Raw genomic sequence first — 24,542 nt, 5'->3', positions numbered from 1 at the left:
TGGTGGCGTGTGGGCAAGGAAGAAAGCAGACCATGACGAAAGAGAAAATTTTGGTCTAAAACGCTTTAGAGCTTTTGTGCTGGCAAAACTTTTCTCCCTCAATCGGTTGGTCACGTATCTACAGAGCTCATTAAAATTCCCGCGTTTGGATGAAAATATTGAAATACTGCAGATGGCAGCATGACATTACACATGATTATTTTAGAGCAAAACCACTGTGTACTGTCCTCCTTTAGTATTTCTTTTTTCCTTTTTCTTTTTTCCTAGTGGGCAGATTACTGGAACCTTTATAAAATGATTATTTATGGTGAAAACTTGGAAAAGCGATTATGCCTGTTTTTCAAGTTCACTCCCATGGCCTGTGCTACAAAGTTCCAATCAGTAACATCCCTTTGCAGAGCCTTCAGGCGAATACATTGTTATTCTAACTCCCTACCTGGAGGATCCCAACATTAGATGTAAACATATTTTGAAATTAAATCTCTGAGATGTCCCCAACCTTCTTTCAAGTCCCTAAAGATAAGCTCACCAAACGTTAGCAAAGAAATAATTATTCTCAGAACTTAAGGCAACAAAGCGATGAGACTGTGAGCTGCCATTCAGAGTGAGACACATGTGCTACTGTGACGAATGGACAGACACAGTTCAATGTCTCCCCCATTCATTTTCTAACCAGAAAAAATTGCTTCCGGGAACTCCAGTAATGAGTGTTTTCAGCAAAACCTAAAACTCTAAACCAGGGATCAGCAAACTCTTTCTCTTCAGGTCCAGGCAGTAAATATTTTCAGCTTTTTGGGCCATGTGGTCTCTATCACAGCTCTGCTGCTGTACCCAGAAGGCGGCAGCAGAAGATACATACACCAGTAGGTGTGGCTGTGTTCCAATAAAACTTATTTACAAAAGCAGGCGGGCAGATGTGCGCATAGGCCATAGTTTGCCAGCGTCTGCTCTGACCCTGGGCTTGCTGTCCCTCTGAGGAAGATTCTTCTGCCTGTATTAGATTACAACTCTTCTATAGCCATTTTGCCCTCCCTCATCTTTCTTTTTTTCCTTCAATGCTCCACTTTACACACATATTTCACGCATGGTCTTGTGTCATCTTTTTTGGAGGTAAAATGTTGGGTTGGGTGGAGTAGGGAACTGACTCTTGAGCTTGACATTGGAGACGAGTCTAATCAGAATGTTGGCCTGGATATATCTCATTTTTTTCTTATTTCTTCCCGTGGGGCCCATCTGTCTTGGTCTCAACCTTAGGAATTAGAGTTTAGACTTAGGACTGTACTTGGGTCAGAACTGGCCCAGTAAGTGTGAAGGTCATGGAGCAAATGCTCTTCAAGTACCTTAGAAGTAAAGTGTGCACCTCTTAAGCAAACAGCCACCTTAGGGAGTAAATTACATTAGTAATTATATTAGACGTCATGTGCATATGCATGTAGGAACAGTGCCCTGTATGTAATGAAGTGCATTAAACAATTCTCAAAAAGGTGATGTATTTATTATTATGTTTATCAATAGTCAGGTCCCACAGATGCTAATTCCAAATACAGTTCTCTCAAGGCAGATGTCTAATCTCTAGTTGAAGATGCTCCAGATGTAGATGATGATGATGAGTTTGTATAAATCAGCAAACAAGAGCTCCCCAAGGCCACCTTAAGGCAGACCTGAGACCTAGTTGGCCCCAGACTCTTTTGTTTCTTGAAGGGATTCCCACGAAGGGGATTGATTCAGTAGATTGTTTCCCACCTATTTAGACTGGAGCAGACCCCAGAAGAGTAGAGTGAATCATTTCCAGGAATTCTCCATGGTAAACTTCTTCTGTGGCAGGTAGAGATGGAAGGATGCTTTTGATAGCTTCTGGCCTCACTTTAATTCTAAGCTTATAAGAACATTATAAGAAAGATGCTCTTGAGCACGAAACTGAAGCTAGTTAAGGATATCTCTTCTGTCACACAAAATCCACTGAGACTACTCTTGATATACTTTGTATGGATTAATTCATGAATAAACTCCATCACCAGCATGTGGACTATGATGCCCATTGACTGCAAAGTCTGTGGTTGGCTTTCAAACTTTAACCTGGGGTCATTTGAATTCCCGTTTCATGCCAGCTCTCGTAGGGAAGGCATTCCAGAGGCTTACCTATATACAAGGAAGGACCTTGTCTATTTTCATCTTTCTTGCCAGTTTGGAAATCTTATTGCGTGGTTTGAGTTGCAGAAATACACAAAACTAAATAGACAAACCTGCTTCATGGAATAGCCTTGGAAGTGTGGTTGCTAAGATATAGATAGGCTTTATGTAGGGAGAATTTCCATTATAAGTATGCTCAAAGGACCAGAAAAGTGAATTCACATGAAAAACATACATTGGGTGCTTGGAAAGTATGCTTTCTATAGACAGGGTGTGTAAAACCATATCAAGGGAATTCTCCAGAGGAAGACTTGAGAATTTGCTCAAGACCTTGGGATGAAAAGTACTACTAACTTGTTTTAATTATTGGCCAAAACTTGACGGAAAAAGGAAAAAATTCCGCAGATCATACAAAGTGGACTTTTTTTCTCATGCTCCACAGAGGTTTTTTGGGAAACATTTTCCATTTCCACCCTTATTTGGCAAGCTTTGAATATGGATGTTCACTGCATACCTAAAGATCTTTCATATTTTCTAGAACTTGCTGTCCAATGTGGTAGCCACTAGCTCCATGTTGCTATTAAGCACTTAAAATGTGGCTACTGTGATTGAGGAACTGAATTTTTAATTTTATTGAATTTCAGTTAATTTGAATTTAAATAAGTCGTGTGACTTTTGGCCACCTCATTGGGACTGCACAGATATACAACATTTCTATCATCCTAGGTCTCGTCATTTAGACCACACCCTGTTCTAGACTAAATTTTTGCTCACTGGGTTGTTTTTAATAGTGAAGACTTAGTTTCCCACCAACTGACAAGTTCACAAAAGAATGCTATGGAGACGACAACTCAACTCCCATTTTGTTCACACCTTTTTAAGATTTGCTCAAACTTCTTTTCACCCCTCTATTCTCAGTAATTCTTTTTATTTTTATCGGTAGCATTTTATATTTAGTTCCTTCAAATGTTATTAAATCCAAATATACTAATTTCAGGAAACGCTTCTTTAATTAGTTGTGCTTGAAATGTCCTCACTAATCCTTACTGTAATAACTGAATGGCCAATTTCATGCTCTCAGTGGGAAAAACAAAAAAAGAGAAAGACCTGTTTTCTTTATTCATGCCAAACAGGAAAATGCTGTGGTTTAGCAATAGAAAATTAAGAGGGAGGAAGCTTTTTAGGTCTTCAAAATGGAGTAAAAAACACAAACGTCAACTTACCTTGCTCCTCTCCCTAATTTCTCAGAAGAATATCTGTGAATACGTAACTTTGGCTTTTTTAGGGTCTCACTTTAAGTACACGTTAGCTTCAGGAAACAGGGATCTTTATTTTTTAATCATGGTTTACAACATAACGTACATGTTTCAGGATGCGGCTCATGTTCTCAAAATGGTCATATACCGTCAAAATGGTCATTTTCTGATAATTCTATCAGGAAAAACTATTTGAAAGCAAAATGCCCTCAGGGTGCAATTCCCCCGAGGGCACCAGTCATGTCTGTTTTGTCCCCATGGTAAACCCATGGGCCCCCAAAATGCCTGTGCTGTTGCTGGCTCTATGGAATGGATATATTTAAATGTGAGAGCCAGGTCAGGTAATATTATTAGGGGGTGAGAAATGTTATAACTACAGAAATGTTGGGGATCAAGGCCGTCTCTGTATGATTTTCCTGGGCCCTAAGCCCTGCTGGGGTCCACACAGCAACTTGGAATAAGTAGCCCTGAGCGTAGGGAGCCAGGCTCCTTGTCTCTCCATGTGACTATTTCCTGTGCCACAGAAAGGGTCTTGAAAGGCAGACCCTGGTGTCAAGAGACTGACAGACTGAACTGTCCTGGTGGGCATTTACACTTTTGAGAGGGGAGTGATTCCCTAGGTCCGCATCACCACTCAGTTTCCCATTCCCTTCCCTTTGTCTTGTCTCATCCTTACATTGTCAGAAAAATACATCAGCAACACTGCACCCCACTCGAAAGATTGCCAACACCTTCTCCAAATAGTAGTGATCAACATATTTAATAGACTTCAGCTGTCTTTTTGGGAGATCTGGCAACAAATTTAACTGAACCAAAAGTCAGATTTTTAAAAAGGAACACTGCTTTATTGCTTAAATGTGGAAATAATACAGACCACCAGCTAAGCTAATGGTTTTTTGAGAAAAAAACTTAAATGTGTCCGTTACTACTTCAATAGCACATACATAAATGGAAGGTGACAAAAATGACTTGTATTCATAAAGGGGCTCATATTTGCCGGCAAGTTACTGCTGTTCTGAACCTTCCGCCTGCAACAATGATCTGATCGTCACCTGAAGGAGCCACTGAAAGACAGTCCACAGACCCTTCAATAGCGCTGTCGTGAAATAAATAAAAACACAGCGCAATTCAACTTTTCCGTGTCTTCCTCTAGCCTGCTCTTGACTTGTGTTTCTCCCTGAATGTGATTCTTTATTTTCTGCTTCCCTTTCACCCTTCTTGGAGGCTGGGGTATATTGCTGGCTAGACTCCAATCAGCAATGGAAACTTCTGAGAGTTCTGGCAGACCCGGCCTGTGAAGTTATGCAGAGCTTGGTAAATTTAGCCCATTTAGCTGAGATGTGAGAGCAGTACAGTGATGTATATAGAGAAAAGCATGATTCCCGACAGCTGTTGAGAGCCCTTAAAAATAATATATGTTCCCTACAAATTTTCATTCTGAAGTTGGTGCACATTTCCAAGGCGGCCCGGGAAGCACATATGGCGGCTCATTTTTTTCTTTTTTTCTTGACATTCCATGAACCAATTAAGCTCTGAAAAACCATTTAAACACAAGTAGGCCATGATTTCAACACTTCCACAAAAATAAAAAATTAAAAAGAGGCTGATATTTGAAGTCCTGTTTTCTCTGGCCCTGCCCCTAAAGCCTCAAAAACATTTAATAATAAATAGATAAAACTCCACTGAGGACAGAAAACCTTTTTTTTTCCCACCTAAAATTTTTTTGTATTAATTTTGCATGAGTATTGTACTAGTGGGGACTCTTGTCTCTTTCCACGTCTGAGTTTAAACCTCCCCAGCCCCTCAGTTTTAAATATGGAAGGGAGACGAGAACTCCTAGGATTTAACATAAAGATAAGATTTAAAATTCCACGAATTTTGAAATATCAGTAAGTGAAAGGAAACCTATCTGCCAATTTTGACTTTCCCATCTGGACTGATTGCGACTTTTATTTCCTCTGCACCTGCCTCTCTCATCCTTTTCGTTGGGAACAAACACAGTCAGCAGATTCTCTACAAAGGATATTAACATTCTTAGGTTTCTGGTTTGGGAACAGTAAGCTTCCACCCCCGGTGCCCAGCAAAGTGAGGTGTGAGAGCATCCTGAAGTTTTATCGCACTGACGAGAGAGCAGGAGGCAAAGACAGATTGGTCTTTGTGAAGTGGAGCAGACAGGAAATAAAGATGGCCGGGTCTATTTCCAGGGACAGTGCGGGCCTGACATTTACTGCCTCCTGTCCATATTCCCATCCTCGTAATTAGAAGTGGGCTTGCTCTCCAGGTCACTGTGTTGCAGCATGGACTTTGTAAGCAGGTCTCATGCCTGCTGTCTTGGCAGATTGCAATATATGGTCTCAATCCCTCACCCCTCCTTGTGTCTACACTTTCTGCAATGCAACTTTGAAGCTTTTTCCATCAAAAGTTAACATCTTGGGGCCAGCCCAGTGGCCTAATGGTTAAGTTTGCACATTCTGCTTCAGCGGCCCAGGGTTTGTGGGTTTGGATCCTGGGTGTGGACCTACACACTGCTCATCAAGCCATGTGGTGGCGGCAGCATCCCACATACAAAAAAGAGGAAGATTGGCACAGATGTTAGCTCAGGGACAATCTTCTTCACCTAAATAAATAAATAAATAAATAAGTAAGTAAATAAATAAATAAATAGGATAGCATCTATTTCCCCAGCGTTTGCAGTTGGGCTGACCCACATTGGTCTTTAGAATGTGGTGGAAATGTTGATGGGCCAGTGGTGTCCAGGCCTCTGCAGTAGGCAGAGTTCCAAGGTGACCTGCAGTGACCTTCACTCTTGTGTCATCTCCTTGCCTTGACTGTGGTTAGCACCTATGAATATGATGAGCTATTGCCCTTGTGATTCCATAATAGGAAAAGGGATTTTTCAGATATAACTGACTTTCCAAATCAGTTGACCTGAAGATAGGGAGATTATCCAGGTGGGCCTGCCCTATCACATGAGCCCTAAATCTGGGTCTCGAGGTCAGAGACTGAGGAAGTCAGCGATCTGAAGCATGAGAGTGATTTGAAGTGTCCTTGCTGGCTTGGAGAGGGCCTTGAGGGAGGGAGTGTGGGCAGCCTCTGGTTGCCGAGAGTGGACTCTGACTGACAGCCAGCAAGGAAGCAGGGACCTCAGTCCTATAACCGCAAGGAATTGAATTCTGCCAACACCAAGTTTGAAATTGGAAGCAGATTTTTTCCCCCAAAGTCTCCAGACAAGTACTCAGACCAGCTTGTTTTCAGCTTTGTGATGGCCAGAGCAGAGAAGCCAGTCATGTTGTGCTGAACTTCTGATTTACCGAATGGTGAGCTGATAAATGATTGTGTTCAGGTGCTAAGTTCGTGGTAATTGTTATGCAGCAATAGAAAACTAAGACAGTTTCAAAAGACCTGTGCACGTCTGTTCTCTCCTGGAACCTTGCCAAGGTCATGAGACCGTGCCCAGACTAGGCTGCTGGAGACTGAAAGACCACGTGAAGCAGAGCTGAGGCACCCCTGCTGACAGCTGGCCAACTTCTAGAAGCACAGCCACCTAACCAACCCGTCGTTGACCCCACATACCTGAAGGAGCTCAGCTAAGAGTAGAGCCACACAGCTGATCCTAGCATAGGCTGCTGACTTGCAGAATCATGAGTGCTGTGGTCTGAATGTTTGTGTCCCGTTAGATTCATATGTTGACATACCCAATGTGATGGTATGAGGAGGTGGAGCCTTTAGAAGGTGATTAGAGCATGAAGGAGGAACTCTTATGAATGGGATTAGTGCTCTTTTAAAGAGGCTCCAGAGAGATCCCTGGCCCTTCTGCCATATGAGGTTACAGTGAAAAGATGGCCACTTATGGACCAGGAAGCAGGCCCTTGCCAGATACCCAATCTGCCTGCACCATGGTCTTGGACTTCTCAGCATTCAAAACTGTGAGAAATAAAAAATGCTGTTTATAAGCCACTCAGTTTGTGGTGTTCTGTTATAGCAGTCCAAACAGACTAAGACAATGAGCTATAAAAATAATTGTTGTTTGGTCCATTATGTTTCGGTTGGTATATTACACAGCAATATCTAATTGACAGGCTACCTGTCTTCATGAGCAGGCACCACACCTTGATGTCTTTACTTAATGCTAAGGTGTACATTACCGCGTTTGGAGAGGATGGAACTGATGGAACTGACTGTGTTGAAGATACGAAGCTTTTCTCTGTCTAGTGATGAGACCTCGTTTCAATGAGATATCCAGCCGTCTACGACCTTAGAGCTGATGAAAACTGTGGCATGGTTTTGATCAGGATTATCACACAGGCTGTGTCAAAATTCCTCATTGTCTCTCCAATTCGTGGTAGAAGTATAATCAATTTATAAACATTCGTTATGACCAGGAGCTCAGGGTAAATTATTTTAACAACCCAACTCTTCATAATTGTAAATATGACTTTAAATTGTAAATATGTAAAAAATAAAAGAAAATTGTCTTGCCAAATTTCTGACTATAGTCAAAAGCAGACAGGCTGTGGCAGGCAGCAAATGTGAAAAAAGGAAGATGGAAGATTTCAATGGTGTACTCATGTTGACAGAGTTTAAAGCTGTACAGACATTTATATATAAGTGCAATATGTCTCCATGTGAGTCTGAACTGTCCTCAGTAAACTCAGGGAGGCTGTTTTACAAAGCTGGGTTTCTTCTTCAGCAGATCACAGCTTATTTTGTTTCCTAGATGAACAAGTAGGTGTGAAACAAAGATGTGGGTTGCTCAATTTCATTTTGAACTCCTGATATGGATGTTAAGGATCTTAGACTTACAAAGTTCGACTTCTATAGTATTATAATAATAGGAAGACTGCTATGGCATCTAATGTTAGTATCTCCATCAAGGAGCTATGATGATGGCTTGCCCCCGTTCCCAAATACACCAGGAAAGGAGAGAACAGACAACTGCGGTTGGAGGTCGCTGTAAGACTAGTGTGAAGGAAATAGATCAGCAAAAGGGCTGCCATTGCTGACAGATTCGGTGGCGGGGGGGTGAGTGCTCTTGCAGGGGAAAAGTAAACAGTGGCTTGCAAAAAACAGCAAGTGGGTTGTTAAAAGGTCAGACAGGGACAATGTCTCTGTATGAGAAAACTGGAGGTGAAGTGGGTAGGAAATTTAATTCAAAACATTAGTGACCCATAGAGAAAAGGAGAGCCAGTGTAAGGTGGGGATGGAGGAGGTGAATATTCAAGTTCAACTGCAGAGAGACCCATGGATATATTGTTGGTTTCGCTGATACAGAGACCTGCAGATATCTCCCAGGAAAAGCCAAGTACTGGATGCTTAGTGTGTTTGACAGGATATTCAGCTGGACATTGTTGTGGATGCCTAGATGAGAAATACCATCCACGTTACCTAAGAGGAATTCTGCCACATCCCAGTAAATGAACATTGCATGATTTGTATAAACAAAATTGCTCCTCATTTGCTATTTGGCTGGAGAGAGGTGATGAACAGAGGGCAAACTAGCTCTCAGTAACTCCTCAATCTTGCATAGTTCCTATTCTAGAAAAATCTAGGTATCACCAACAAGCAAAATTTGATCTGGAGGGAGAGAGAGATTTCTGTGGGAAATTCAGAAGAGGAGAATAATGATTAGGACTCAGCAAAAGCCTAGGTTTTTCTTGTGTAGGTGGAATCTTTCCCTCTGGCGGTTGGGGAATCTCAGAGGATTTGGATGTGCATGTCGGTCGTTGCTGGCCATCCATTATGTGAGTCTCTCTGGGAAACATTATTCACACAAGCTCTTTTATCCTGACTTGTGGACCCCTGTCTAGTCCCTTTCCACATCCCATTCCTCATGCCTACAGCTTTCTTTTGTTCTGGGCAAGGGAAGAGCAGCTTAGTGAGGTGGGTATCAGAGAGAAAGACTCGTAGGTGTGCCCATGACTCAGAATTATCTGCCTTTGTCAGTACCATTCACATGGGCAGCCCTTCCTTGGAGACCCCACATGACCTGACACGTCCATTTACGACAGCACTCATTGCATTGTTTTTGGGAGTCCACTGATTCCCCCCCCCCCACCCCCCCGCCCCCCGACTAGACCTTGTACTCCTGGCACACAAGTCTTTGTTTTATTTATCTCTGACCCTCAGTGCACATCACCGTGCCTGGCACACAACAACAGCACTCAAATATCCATTGAGTCGATGAGACTAAATATGAGAATACACATATGACCATGCTTCCGTTAAAATGTATATTTTTGGCCATTTCCTTTAAAAAAGGATGTGAAATATTGAAGAGACAAAGGTCTCCAGACATTATATTTCTGTGCAGCACGTAGGGCTAGAAATAGCTGTCTTACTGACCCTGTACTTCAAAGGCAGCAGGAAGCTAAGTGTCGCCATCTTTGATCTATAGCCTACATCAAAGAACAAAAGGGCAGGAGTGAATGGGTAGTTGATGAAAGTGAGTATCTTGTTTCAAGTTCAAAGCAGTGCTTTTGTGACCTGTTATGTTATCAGGAGTGACACATCCTACCCGTGCATTCTGGACAAGCCTTTGGATGTCACCACCTCTGTCTGGGCTACAAGCTATTGGCAAGTCTTCCAGCTGAAAGTCCCAGTTGCACAGTCCCAAGGCGCTCCACAGCATTCCCAGGTCGCCGACAGTTGACTCCAGAGACTGCTTGCTTCCAAGCCAGGTGTGTATTTTATTTTCTGGCAGAGCTATTATTTCATCACTGTCATAAAACTTCAGACTTAGGGGACATTCAAGGACGCAGAAGGAACAATTGAGTCTCATTCCTGAAATGAGATATTTTCACTGGCAACTATAAATGGCTTCATCAAATAGTTGCTTCCCAGCAGATGCTGAATATGGGGAAGTATAATTATAATACAGAGTATGGCACTCTTTCAGAAGTTGGGTATTTATAGACTCTGGCTCCATCACATAGTATCTGCATGACCTTGGGTTACTCAGTCTTTCTAAGCTTCAATTTATTTATATGTAAAATGGACATCATAATATAAACAGGGTATTGGTGAGTGTTGGGGGCCGCTCGTTCCTTACTCCTGATGTTTCTTTCCATCTGAAAGGATCTCCTCCTTTCCCTCTGTTCCCTTCCCTTATTAGCCTGAGGCTTATAGCCTCCCTCCACTAACCCCTTGCTTATTCAAAATTTACTCACCCAACTGGTGGGTGTGAAAGAGCAAGTATAGTGCAGTCCATCCTTTATCATTTCTCCTGGGGCAAACTGCTTCTGGGGAGTAGGAATTTTTTTCTTCTGGGTTGGGGCAGGGAGAGGCCAATGTTCTCCCCAGCACTGCCTGACTTGTCTGTCATGGTGGGCTGCCTCTGAGAAGATTCTGTATGATCGCTGCCTCATGGTGTTCATGTGCTCATATAATCTCCCCTTCTTGAGTGTGGGCTGGACCTAGTGACTTGCTTCTAACAAACAAATATGGCAAAAGTAATGAGATGTCCCTTCTGAGATTAGCTTACAAAAGGATTGTGACTTCTGTCTTGCTGGCCCTCTCTTTCTCTGTCTTATGGAGCCCTTGCTCTGGAGGGAAGCCAGCTGCTGTGTTGTAAGTAGCCCTACAGAGAGGTCCATGTAGCAAGGGACCAATGTCTCTGGCCAACAGCCAGCAAGGAACTGAGACCCTCAGTCCAACAGCCTGTGAGGAACTAATTCCTGCCAACAGCCAGTGAGTCTGGAAGCCAATCTTTTCCCAGTTGAACCTTTAGCTGACCACAGTCCTGGGAAACACCTTGATTGCAGCCTGTTGAGAAACTCTGAGTCAGAAGACCCAGCTATGCTGCACTCAGATTCCTGATCCACATCAACTGTGAGATAATAAATATTTGTTGTTTAAAGCTGCTGAGTTTGGGATTATTTGTTACACAGCATAGGTAACTAATACAGCTGAGTAGGTCTGGTTCATTCTTGTGTTCAGTTTTAGGAAGCCCTTTGTCTCTCTGACGAATCTTAGCCTCTGTTGGTCATGAAGGTGATAGTTTGCTTCCCATCTGTGTTTTTCTTTTTGGGTTACTTCTCAATTGTTTATTAATTAGAACCCTGGACAAGGGAGAGGTATGTTATTTCCGTCCACTGACCCCTCCACTAAAATCTTCAATTGAAGGCTCTCCATAGATGTTACTTGCCTTCCAGAACTACTGTGGGGATCGCTGCAAGCGATCCGGCTTTGCTGGAGACAGAGCTTTCCCAGTTCCTCTTCTATCAACAAAATGCACACGCTCTTTCTAGGCACTGCTACTGGACCTGACAAAGGCTGGTGTGCTTTGAAGTCCCGTCACCTCCAATCCTAATTCACAAACTTCTCCAAGGCCACTGTCTTGGCCTCGTCATTTGCTCCTATCAGAACATCCCCGTTCAAGCTTAGATCTTAGCAGTGGAAACCTCAAGTTCATGTGAAGCGAGTGTAGGAGGAATTCTGGGGCTTAAACAGCTGCTGAACTTTGAGGTCACTTCAGGAGGAGGACAGGCCTTCCCACTCGATCATAGTGGCAAGCCCATATAACTTTAGGGAAAGCAGACAGAGAAACCTATAATATTATTAGACAGTTAAAGACTTTCCAGAAAGTGTTAACAAGGCCACAAGCATTTGGGCACTCGTCGCTTTTTCTCACTTGTTCTCTCTCGGTTTAGTGAGTTTAAGTGTGTGCACACTTAATTTCAAAGCTTTGGCCACTCCTGGACATTTTTCACACATGGTCCAGGAGTGGGCACTCTATGAACAGCCTCTCACTGGGAGTCACAGCTCCCTGGAGGGAGAGGAGTGGGCTTTACTTGACCCCCTCCGGAGAGATGGCCTGGCAGCTCAAGAAGGTTAAAATGTGCTGTCTCCACTTCTTCCTTTGCGTCTCATTTCAGAATCTGTTTATTTTTTAAAAAAAAATATTTAAAAGCAGAAAAACAGCATTTGGATTTTATAAAATACAACAGATCAATTCCTACTTGTGGTTTTACCCTGGAACCTGGCATAAAAAAGTTCTAACAGATATTTTTCAAAAATCATTAGATTCACCAAAATTCAAGCTGGCCCACGACGTTTGGATAGGATCCATTTTTTTTAATCTAATATTTTTCCACCCCAAGTGGTCTCTGGCCTTTAATCCTGTTCTCTGCATCATGAATTTAGGAAAAAACCTGGATTTTCCCACTGAAGATCTATGAGTTCTTCATATCCATGGATTTCTGGGCAAACATAATTACTGGAGTAAGAAGGAAAAGCACAGTTGATAAATTTCCTGCCATTTAGGGAGGCCCCATGATTTTTAATAACCTCCCAATTTCTGCTACTCATCTCTCTCAATTTCCCTGGGCCTCCCTTGATGCTATGCTTATTTTCATATCTGCGTTGGATGACTTAGGCTAATCAAAAGTCATAGGTGATAATTACGAAAAAAATGTTTTATGTTAAATATAATTTGTATGGGGGTAGAATGATAGGCAAGATTTTTTACTTCTTGTTCCACAATTTCTGGATGTATTATTTTTGTGATTAACAACAGTGTGTTAAAGTAAGCCCAGCCTATTTCTGCAAAAAATAGAAAAAAATATTTTATTTTAGGAGACATTTATAATTTTAAAGTGTGGTTAATATATAATATGTCTACATAGTTAATTTGTAAAAGTACATGTCATTTCATTAGGGCGCTATTAGATTCCTATTGCTGCTGTAACATATTACCACAAACTTAGTGTTTAAAACAACACAAATTTGTTATCTTACAGGTCTGGAGGTCAGAAATCTGAAATGGGTCTCCCTGGGCTAAATTAAGATAACAGCAGAGCTGGTTTCTTCTGAAGGCTGCAGGAGGAAGCTGTTTTCCTGCCTTTCCCAGTTTTTGGAGGCTGCCTGCATTCCTTGGCTCATGGCTCTGCATTGCTCCAATCTCTGCTTTCATCATCACGTCTCCTTTGACTCTGACGTTCATGCCTCCCTCTTTCACTTATAAGGACCCTTGTCGTCACGTTGGGTCTACTCAGATAGTCCAGGGAAAGCTCTCTATCTCAAGGTCCTTAACTTAATCGCATTTGCAAAGTCTCTTTTGCCATGGAAGGTAACCTATTCACAGATTCTGTGGATGAGTATGTGGATACCTTTCAGGGGAGGGGGTCATTGTTCTCTTTACCATAGGCATTTTCAGAAGAATGCTGACTTGGGGGTCATGATAGAAAAGGGTCCTAGACTGTCTCTGCTTGTTGGTATCAAGGCCAGGATGAGACAAAAGACAAGAGTCCTTATCATTACTATTGCTATTATTTAGAAAAGATACAATGAATTTTGGGCTGGCTTGGTTGTGCAGTGGTTAAGTTCGTATATTCTGCTTCAGTGACCCGGTGTTTGCCAGTTCAGATCCTGGATGTGGACCTACGCACAGCTTGTCAAACCATGCTGTGGTAGGCGTCCCATGTATAACGTAGAGGAAGATGGGCATAGATGTTAGTTCAGGGCCAGTCTTCTTCACCAAAAAAGAGGAGGATTGGTGGCCGATGTTAGCTCAGGGCTAATCTTCCTCAAAAGAAAAAAAAAGATACAACAAATTTTTATTGCTGTTCTCTTTCTCAGGTAAAACTAAGGTAATTCAACTCTAACTGAGACCATTTTGGTATGTCAACTTGCCCAGTATAGAGGAATCACCCTGAATTCAATAAATAAACCATTCTGTAAAGAAATTATTAGTTTAGGAACCAACTGGTTTAGACTGCCTGAAACTATGCATATATTGCTATAATTGAATAACAGACTGTTTCAGATTATTACATGTATGCATACACACACTACGGGTAAAAAAAAGGCACATTTAACATCCACATGAATCTAAAACCAATTGCTGGAAAGTTTGCACAAAGGCAAGACATGCCAGGCTGTTTTTTGAGTTTATCTACCTGCAGATTTTATTTAATGTCCTGACATACTTCAAGTGGAATAAAATCCTGATGACCTGTCCATATTTCATTTGCCGTAATGAACATTACAGATCATTAAAGATGGCCACTTCATGTGACTCTCCAAGCTGGAAATCTCCATTCATTCCCCACTGACCACTTTAACACTTTCTGTATGTCTCCCCCTTGTCTGTTACATGAACATCAACAAAACTCATGTTTCCACTTGTTCCTGAATATCCTTAGTGATTTCCAGCATCTCTATCTTTTTTCATCTTATTGCCCTCTGGCTAGAAGATGCTCCCACTTTCTCCACTAATCTTAAATCTATCAACCGAAGGCTCAAATCAGGTTATTTGGACTGGGTGACTCCTATAGCACGCAGGCTGCACCCAGTTTGCTTGTAATTTTGAGCAGGTTCTTTTTATTTGTGGCAAGATGCAATTATGAAGTCTACTCCAAAGCCAATAAATGATAAACAGGGGTGTGTGTGTGTACCCTGGAGTACACAGGGAGCACACAGGGACATGGGCAGCATCAAGAAGATCAGCTTCCGGTCCTAAAATTCCCGACATCCTCTTTGCTGAAACGGATCTGCCTATAGGCACATGATCTGCAGACTTTCTTCTTCTTTTCTTTTCACACTCACCCTTTTCCCATGTTTCCCCTTATTCCTCCTTATTCTTGCTGGGGGAAGACCCCTGAGTGCCAAACCAAGGGACCCTGTGAAATACTGATAATGAGAAAGCAAAGTACTCTAATGACTGGCAAACACATCCTTTTACAACTCAGGTGGTTTCTAATGTTTTGCTCTAAGCAAAATTGAAGATTTATTATTATTCAGGATTATTCAAAATAATGTTTGATGATAGACCTCTATGCTATGTTTAGGATGTAACTCTGAAAAAGGTCAAAGAATTGAAGGACATTGCTGTAACAAAATCTATTCCATTTCCAGCTACTTGTCTTTTTTTGATAAGTCCTATCAGTGCTATTTATTAAAATGGAGAATAACATTAATGCTGGCCTCTATCTCATTCTAGCAACAAGTAATATTCATTCGTGGAGATATGAACTAATTAGGAAAAACAAACCAGTCTTAGCTGTCTTATTAAGAGGTAAAATTCTGGTGGAATTTGCAATTTTATGTTTATCAACTTTTAAAGTATATTTGCATTCTTTTGATTAATTGTGTACTAAATGTGAAGTATTATGATAACTTTTCAGAAGAAAAGTTTTTAAAAAACGTTTGGATGTGCATGGTCACAGGGAATTTAAAAAAATTGTCAATTTACAGCCTGTTTTTTTTGGAGTGAATTATGATGGGCTTATTTAGCAAAATTCTTTAAAGTATAATATATTATTGTATTAGGGTAAAGGTCTATGGAGAAGATGAAATGGAAGTAAGACTTGGAGGAACATTATAAAAGAGATATGTATGTACATTTATATTTTTAAATGGACAATGCTAAGTATCAAATTCCTTTGGAATTTAGATTCCATTAGAAACATGTAAAGAGTGTAGTAATAGCTTTATTTTAGACTTGCAATATTTACACTTCACTGGAAGTCTTGTCTAGCAACTTCTTAACTTAGGATAAAAAGTGAATAGGTAACTTAAAAATGTGATAGGTAGGACACAGTCCTTTGAAATTACTTTAGGGAATAGATGAGCAAAAAGTGTTGAAGAACAGACAACCAAGATCATCCATAATGATTTAAAAGCAAGATTTCAAATGAGATTAATAACTATAGGCTAGGGGTGGCAGAGAGCATTGTTTCAAAGAATGATAGAGCGTGGACTGGCCTCTGACAGCAGGTGGGGTCTGGGATCGGAGGATGATAGAATTTGCAGAATCCAATCTGAGAATTGGCAGGACCCAAACCCTCACTCTCGTCTGCAACCCCAGGGAAGCAGAGGATGTGTGGACAGGAGCAGGAGAGTAGAGATGGCTGCATGGGGGAAATGCCCGGGATTGCATAAAGTTCCACTCATATGGTTCCTCCTAGTGTCTGCTCTGGGTTGGAAGCCAGTTGTCTCATTAATGCACCCTGTTTAGCTTATCTCCCTCCCCTGTCTCACTTTCCTCCATGCCCCTCCCAAAGAAGCTACCTGCATCCGAGTTCTATCTCAGGATCTGCATTTGGGGGAACCCAAACCAAGACATGTGCAGTCAGTTACTTTCTTAAATGGAATAAAATTAAGTTCCATTCAATTTAGCGTGCATTTATTGGGTGCATTCTAGCTTGGCTCTAAGGATACCCAATAATTATTTATTGATTGATTAATCAGGATGGCATGGCCAGGAGTATCAACTGATCCCGTCTCTACTGAGCGTACATAAACAGATTTGGAAAAAACTGACCTTGAAGAAATTAATCTTAGAAAGAGACGATATGTGTAGTGAGAAGCTGATCTGTCAAAAGCCAGAAAGGAAATGGAGAGACATAATGAAAGCTGAACATTTAGTGCAATTCTTTTGGAATAACTGTAATTTTTCATTAAACATTTTTTCCTTCTTACGAAATTTGCTGCTGTTCCCTTGTTGCAACCAGGAACCTTAAAAGAACCCAAGTGCAGTGTCTGGTTTTAAAACAACAGTTCAGCTTTATTCATAAGGGCAAATAAGAATCAGGTTCTAGTCTGAAGTTAATAGGAAATAAGCAACATTTCCCCCTTAACTTTCACTATGGCTCATGTAAGTGCTAGAAATGCAATTACGTAAGCGTCTAGCTGACGTTTGGAGTGTTGCCTTGATTATTTAACTGTAGTTATAAAATGTCTAATTTGCATATTGCATTTTTTTCTTTTGCAGCAGTGGTCTAAAGCTTATAAACAAGGCTTTATTTCTTAAGAAAAGTGTTTAAAACAGAGGCTTCTGGCAGTGAGAATACAGAGACTTAACCAGCATTTGGCTTTGAGCTTCTGTAGGGAGGTATGTTTATAACTACTATTGGAGAAAACCAAAATTAGAGAGAAATAATGAGAGAGAAATAGAAAAGTTATTAACGAGTAGAACCAGAGAGCTTAGAGGAGAAACTGAGTTTCAAATCTCTCTTAAATGGTTCCTCCAAAGGTGTGACCTTGAGCAAGTGGTGGCCTCACTTCTTCCATCTGAAATGATGAGGACCACTTGTGATGCTTAGAATCATCACTGGGGCTTGCTGTCAACTGGTTGCTTTTTCTTTTCTGTAAGGAAGATTGGCCCTGAGCTAACATCTGTTGCCCATCTTCCTCTTTTTGCTTTAGAAAGATTGTCGCTGAGCTAATATCTGTTCCCATCTTCCCCTATTTTTTATGTGGGATGCCGTCACAGCATGGCTTGATGAGCAGTGCTCAGTCCACGCCCAGGATCCAAACCTGTGAACCCCAGGCCGCTGAAGCGGAGCATGCAAACTTAACCACTACGCCACTGGGTTGGCCCCTGGTTTGCTTTTTGATGCTCAAAATTATTGAATAAGTTCTTCCTTCACCACAGTGTTGCAGTGTTTTAATAAGGAACAGACACAGATCAGAAAAAAAAAAAATAGAGCATGACAAGGCAATGCTGGTTCTTATATCCATAGAATGTCTGAGTTGGAAAGAAAATTATCATCAACTACTTAAAAATCATTTTAGGGCTCTTACTATGTGCTAAGCACTCTGCTGGACACTTTACAAAGATAACCTCATTGCATCATTTCACCAATCCCATAAGGGGGGCATGATTATGTACATCTTATAGAGAAAGAGACAGGCTCCCAGAGGTAATGTGGCCAACGTCTTAAACTAAAAGTCAAAGAGGAAAGATTTGTTATGCTTTTTTTAGCAACTTTTTTTTCCTTTTCTCTTTTTTCTTTTGGTGAAGAAGATTTGCCCTGAGCTAACATCCGTTGCCAATCTTCCTCTTTTTTTATCCCTGAGCCAACATCTGTGCCAATATTCCTCTATTTTTTGTCTGTGGGATGCCTCCACAGCATGGTTGATGAGTGGAAGAAGTCCATGCATGGAATCTGAACCCGTGAACCCAGGCCACAGAAGTGGAGCACATGGAACTTTACTCAGCCATGAGGCCAGCCCCCCTTTTATAGGAAGTTTTAACTGAATTTTTGTTAGATCATTTTATTAATTGATATATATCTGTAGTGTTCATTTTTATTTTATTTTATTGTGGTAAGAACACAATGTGAAATTTAGTTTCTTAAATTTTTAAGTGGACAATATGTTATTGTTCACTATGGGTGTGCTGCTGTATAGCAGATCTCTAGAGCATATTCATGTCTTGCTTAACTGAAACTTTATGCCCATTGATTAATAATTCACCATTTCTCCCTCCTCCCTGCCCTTGACAACCACCATTCCTTTCACTTTTAATTCTATGAATTTGACGGTTTTAGATACCTCATATAAATGGAATCACACAATATTTGTCTTTCTATGACTGGTTTATTTCACTTAACATAATGTCCTCAGAGTTCATCCATGTTTCTGCATATAGCAGAATTTCCTTCTTTTTGAAGGCTAAACAGTATTCCATTGTATGTATATAACACATTTTCTTTATCCAATCTTCTGTTGATGGACGCTTAGGTTGTGTCCACGTCTTGGCCATTGAATAGTGCTGCAATGAACATAGGAATGCTAATATATCTTCAAGATCCTGATTTTAATTCTTCTGGATAAAAACCCAGACGTGGGATTGCTGAATCATATGGTAATTTTACTTTTAATTTGTGAGGAACTTCCATACTGTTTTCCATAGTGACTACACCATTGTTTTCATTCCCACCAACAATGTGCAAGGGTTTCAATTTCTCCACATCCTTGGCTGACAACACTAGCTGTCTTTTGTCTTTTTGATAATAGTCAACCTAACAGGTGTGAGATAATATCTCATTTTGATTTTGATTTGCATTTCCCCGAAGATTAGTGATGAGTATTTTTTCATATACTTGTTGGCCATTTGTGTATACTCTTTGGAAAATGTCTATTCAAATCTGTAGCCCTTTTTGTTTTTCTGAGGAAGACTCACCCTGCGTTAACATCTGTTGCCAATCTTTCTCTTCTTTTGCTTGAGGAAGATTAGCCCTGAGCTAACATCTATGCCAATTCTCCTCTATTTTGTATGTGGGTCGCCACCACAGTATGGATGACAAGTGGCTTAGGTCCCTGCCCAGGATCTGAACCTGTGAACCTGGGCTGCCAAAGCAGAGCTTGCCGAACTTAGCCACTATGCCATGGAGCTGGCCCCAGTAGCCCATTTTTCAATGGGGTTATTTGTTTTATTGAGTTATGTTGTATGATTTTTAACCACTATGCATATGTCTTCCTCTTCTTCCTCCCCCTCTCTTTTAAAATGAGACTGTTGGAGACTCCGTGATGTTCCAAGATGCCTGGAGTAATAAGCGACAGAGGACGTAGAATGTAGGCTTTGACTCAGGCAAGTAACTTGGTGCTGCACCGCTTGCCACCACCCCAGGCTTCCCTGTGTGACAGAGGAGATGGCTGACATGCGAGTGTGCCGTGACACGAAGACTGATTGTTCTCAGTGTTTCAAAATGACATCTACAAGCCCTGTAGCAGGTTTCGGAGGCCCAGATCCCTGGGGTACAAAAGGGAGTCGAGCTCCTTCGCTTCCTTTCCTGGACGCCTTCCTTCCCAGGAATAAAGAGCACAGGAAAGATTTTAATGGCCTTTGGCTGATAAATGGATATAATTATTATTCTTTAAATGGAAACAACTCACTCAAAGACTTTTCGGATGACTTTTGAAAGAACAAACAAGCAATTTTATGCCGGTAGCTTGGGTAGTTCTGTGTTACAAATCCCCTTTCCATTCATTTACCAGTTTCCTGTCTTTTCCATTAGACTCCTATTCCTGTTGACTTCGCTTTTCGTTTACCTAGAAAAGCTTAGTTCATCTAAAAATGGGGGACTTCGCTGTACCCTTTTTAGTTTTTTTTTCACTAAAAAACTTTTTAGTAAATTTAGTTCAGTTTTTCAGTTTTTACTAAAAGTTATTCCTAAACTCTCCCTATTTATTTTATTTTTAGTATTCTCTTTTATTATTATTATTTTTACCATTCTCTTATTTATTTATTTATTAAAGATTTTATTTTTTCCTTCTTCTCCCCAAAGTCCCCCGGTACATAGTTGTATGTTCTTCGTTGTGGGTCCTTCATAGGTGTGGCATGTGGGACGCTGCCTCAGTGTGGTTCGATGAGCTGTGCCATGTCGGCACCCAGGATTCGAACCAACGAAACACTGGGCCGCATGCAGCGGAGCGCGCGACCTTAATCACTCGCCTACGGGGCCAGCCCGTACCATTCTCTTTTTACGATTTCTTTTTACTTTTTGACATCTGTTTCTACACTACTTCTAGACTGAGACAAAACAGTCACCTCAAACTCATGATGACTCAATTTTTTTTTCCCTTGAAAAATCTCAAGTAACGTTTAGAAGTTAGTGATTATTCTTTACAGACACGTTTGTGTCTTCAAAGAGCACCACTGAAGGCACAAACCAAGTTTTCTTTCAACCAATAAGTAATTTTTATTTCAAGGGTTCGATGTCCACATCAAATAACCATCTATTGATGTGGATGTGTGTGTGTAATAGTTAAGAATGTGACCTAAATTACCTTCGTCAAGTCTGGCTCAAAACTGGTGTGACTTTGGGCAAATTGCCTAACCTTTCTTTGTCTCTTTCTTCTCATCTTTAAAATGGCAAAAAACGATAGTACCTATCTCAGAGGGTTCCTGGGAAGATGAATCAAGTCAATACCCGGAAAGTACATGGAATGGTGCCTGGTTCAGAGTAAGTAGCATATAAGTGTTAACTACTATATAGTAGCATGAATTCTCACAACTCTGCTATGGCTCTAGTTCAGCCTTGTCTAGTGCAAACATAATGAGGGTCATATACACAATTCAAAATCTTCTAGTAGCCACTTTTAAACAAGGTAAAAAATAAACAGGTGAAATTAATTTTAATAGTACATTTCTTTTAACCCACCATATAAAAATGTTTCAATGTGGAACCAATAAAAAAATTATTCACAAGATATTTTACATTATTTTTTATCATATTGCATCTTTGCAATCAGTGTGTATGTTTCACTTACAGCATCTCTCAATTTAGACTAGCCGCGTTCAAATGCTCAATGGCCACATTTGGCTATTGGCTACTGTACCGGGCAATGCATCTCTAAAGTGTCAAGCATTAAGATGAAAATTCTGACATAACACTTCTTTTGCCATGGATAGTTTATGTAACATTGTTGCCAGACTATTTTAGTAATACTACTAATCTAGGAATAGGGTTGGGCTCAAGAAATGTTGAGAAGAATTTGAAATTTGTCTCTGGAGTTCCTCTCGCCCTGGCTCAGTGCCTTCCTCCGATCCGACACAGTGCTCCCTGCTGCTGTCAGGATCTCTGGTGAAGCCCATCCAACTTGCCTCCAGGCCACACTGCTATCTATTCTGTGCTCTGTACCCCCAGGACCCTCATGTGATGAAGTTGTTGTCGATTCTTCTTATTTATGGCAGTTATGTTCTATAGAGTCTTGCAAACACCGAATTAGCAAATACTGAAGCATTGCTCCTAGGAGAAATACAGGGTTAAGTTCCTGTGAGCCTCTGGTCACAATATTTTCATCAACTGATTAATACATAACCTCATTTGATATGTTTCTGTTTAAAGACACCTTATTTACCCTGCACTGTCGATTCGTTAACATTCAACTCATGGACAACAACATTAGAAGTCATGCCAGAATGAAGCTTATTTAATAGACATGCTGGACAGTACTTCAGTGCAGTGCTTGGGAGGTCATTTTAAATAGTGAAATCGCCATCCAAAAACAAAAAAATGCAAGAAAACATGGCAGTAAATAGACTGCAAAAAGGACACTAGTTTTATGATATGAGAGCTGTAACGAGAAGGCAGAGAGCCCCGCCTTCTTCGACCTCAGCTGGGAATGTGTATGTTGGGCAACTCCAATTTTTTACTGCTCTGTGTATATCCGTGAATGACTGTGAAAGCTCCATGAGTATTGATTTAGGGGTTACAAATAAATTTTAGTGAGTAGACGAATCTGGGAATAATGAGGATTGGCTGTGTTCCTTTTTGACAGCATCTGCATTTTCAGAGATGTGGGTGGGCAATTGGGAAGCTACTGGGTTCCTTCAAACTTTGTCACATGGATGATTGCTCATACATGGTGAACTGCTCCTTCCTACTCCCGGGGAGTGGAGCAGCCAAATGAGTGTTCCCTGGGACTTGGTTGGGCAGAGTCAACTACAAGCAGAAAGAGCCAGAGAATGAGCAAGGCTGCACCTTGGGAAAAGGTAAAAGTTGAGGAGCTCAAAACAGTGATTCTCAACTGCAGCAGGGGTGGGAGATAAGGTCAACTGATGAGGATCCCATAAGAGGAGGCATTAACCGAGAGCCAGACACCACCCAGAAGCATGTGGAACAGGCCAGGACTCTTAGCTGAATAGGGATGGGGTGTCCAGAGTTGCCTTTTTTTGGGAACTTGCTGTGTGGTGCATAAGTAGATTTCTCTGGGATAAAGGCACAGGGTCGTGGGCCAGGACAATACCCTGGCTCACATGTAAGCTTGCCGCATACGATCAGTGACAGATTATGCAAGAATTGTTGATACTTTCATCTCCTCTTTTGTCTCCTCATTAATCAAGTTGACCTGGTTTTCTTAATTCACTGGGACCTCACCCTTTGTCTCTTTCTTCAAACCACTTTTTGTTTTAAACAAACAGAAGTGTACATATATGTTGTAAATGATTCTAATTTTACCAAGAAAACAGCAGCATATTTAAAATATATAGTGATTCTATTATTATACAATTTTACCCATTATTCTGAGCTCTCCTTTTGGTAATCTTTTTAAATAATTTGGGCTTTTTTTTGGAACAAAGATTGTGTTTAGCCTTCTGTGTATTACTCAATCCCATGGCACAGTAGACAATTTTTTATTGAATAAATTTGATGTGTAATATTGCATAAGTTTAAGGTGTATAATGTGTTACTTTGATACATTTATATGTTGTAATATGATTGCTAATGTGATATTTATCATATTACATCATTAAGTACAATATTATTGTCTATATTCATTATACTGTGCATTAGGTCTCCATGGCTTATTTATTACTCGTTTTAAGTTTGTACCCTTAAACACCATCACTCTTAACCTACCCCCTATCCCCTGGTAATCAGAATTTTACTCTGTTAATTACAGGTTTAACTTTTTTAGATTCCACGTATAAGTGATATCATGCAGTACTTGTCTTTCTGGTTTTGACTTATCTTCCTTAGTATAATGTGCTCAATGTCCATCCATGTTGTTGCAAATGGAAGGACATCTTCCTTTATTAGGGTTGAATAATATTCCATTGCATATATGTACCACATCTTTTTTATCCCTTCATCTGTTGACAGGCATTTGGATTATTTCTATATCTTGTCTGTTGTGAATAATGCTGTGATCAATATGAGAGTGAATATATCTCTTCGTAATCCTGTTTCCATTTCCTTTGGGTATATACCCAGAAGTGAAATTGCTGGATCTCATGGTAGATCTATTTTTAATTTTTTGAGGAAATCTCATAATGTTTTCCATAGCAATTGGACCAATTTACATTCCCACCAACGATGTACAAGAGTTCCCTTTTCACCACATCTTCACCAACATCTATTGTCTCTTGTCTTCTTGATGACAGCCATTCTAACAAGTATGAGGTGGTATCTTATTGTGGTTTTGATTTGCATTCCCCTGACGATTAGTGATGTTGAGCATTTTTTTCATGTGTCTGTTGACCATTTTGATATCCTCGTTGGAGAAATGTTTGTTTAATTCTTCTGCCTATTTTTAAACCAGATTGTTTGTTTTTCCGTTATTGAATTGCCTGTATTTTTTTTATATTTTGGATATAAATCCCTTATCTGATCTATGGTTTGCAAAAATTTTCTCCCATTCTGTAGGTTGTCTTTTCATTTTGTTAATTGTTTATTTAGCTGTGCAGAATCTTTTGAGTTTGATGTAGTCTTATTTATTGATTTTTTCTTTTGTTGTTTGTGCTTTTGGCATCATTCCCAAAAGATTATTGCCAAGACCAATATCAATGAGCTTCTTTCCTACGTTTTCTTCTAGGAATTTTATGGTATCAGGTCCTATGTTTAAGTCTTTGATCCATTTTGAGTTAATTTTTGTAAGTGGTGTGAGATAGGGGTCCAATTTCATTGTTCCACGTGTGTTCTCCAG

At 40.5% G+C, this 24,542-nt stretch overlaps 1 long non-coding RNA gene across 2 annotated transcripts in view; it reads left to right on the top strand.

The window, feature by feature from the left end:
- LOC123278278 (uncharacterized) overlaps positions 1-24,542 on the top strand; it is a 53,737-nt gene that overhangs the window by 8,826 nt on the left and 20,369 nt on the right. Inside the window, exons 2-5 of one of the 2 annotated variants that reach the window (XR_011495368.1) lie at positions 9,885-10,063; positions 18,852-18,975; positions 19,623-19,701; positions 21,000-21,076. This is a non-coding gene — a long non-coding RNA (uncharacterized lncRNA). The remainder of the gene's footprint in view (positions 1-9,884; positions 10,064-18,851; positions 18,976-19,622; positions 19,702-20,999; positions 21,077-24,542) is intronic. The other variant, XR_011495369.1, reaches the window with a different exon arrangement.

This window comes from Equus asinus, chromosome 18, assembly GCF_041296235.1.
Source record: "Equus asinus isolate D_3611 breed Donkey chromosome 18, EquAss-T2T_v2, whole genome shotgun sequence".
NCBI classification, from domain to species: Eukaryota; Metazoa; Chordata; class Mammalia; order Perissodactyla; family Equidae; genus Equus; species Equus asinus.
The sequence above is the reverse complement of the archived record's forward strand: the minus strand, read 5'-3'. Positions and strand labels throughout refer to the sequence as shown.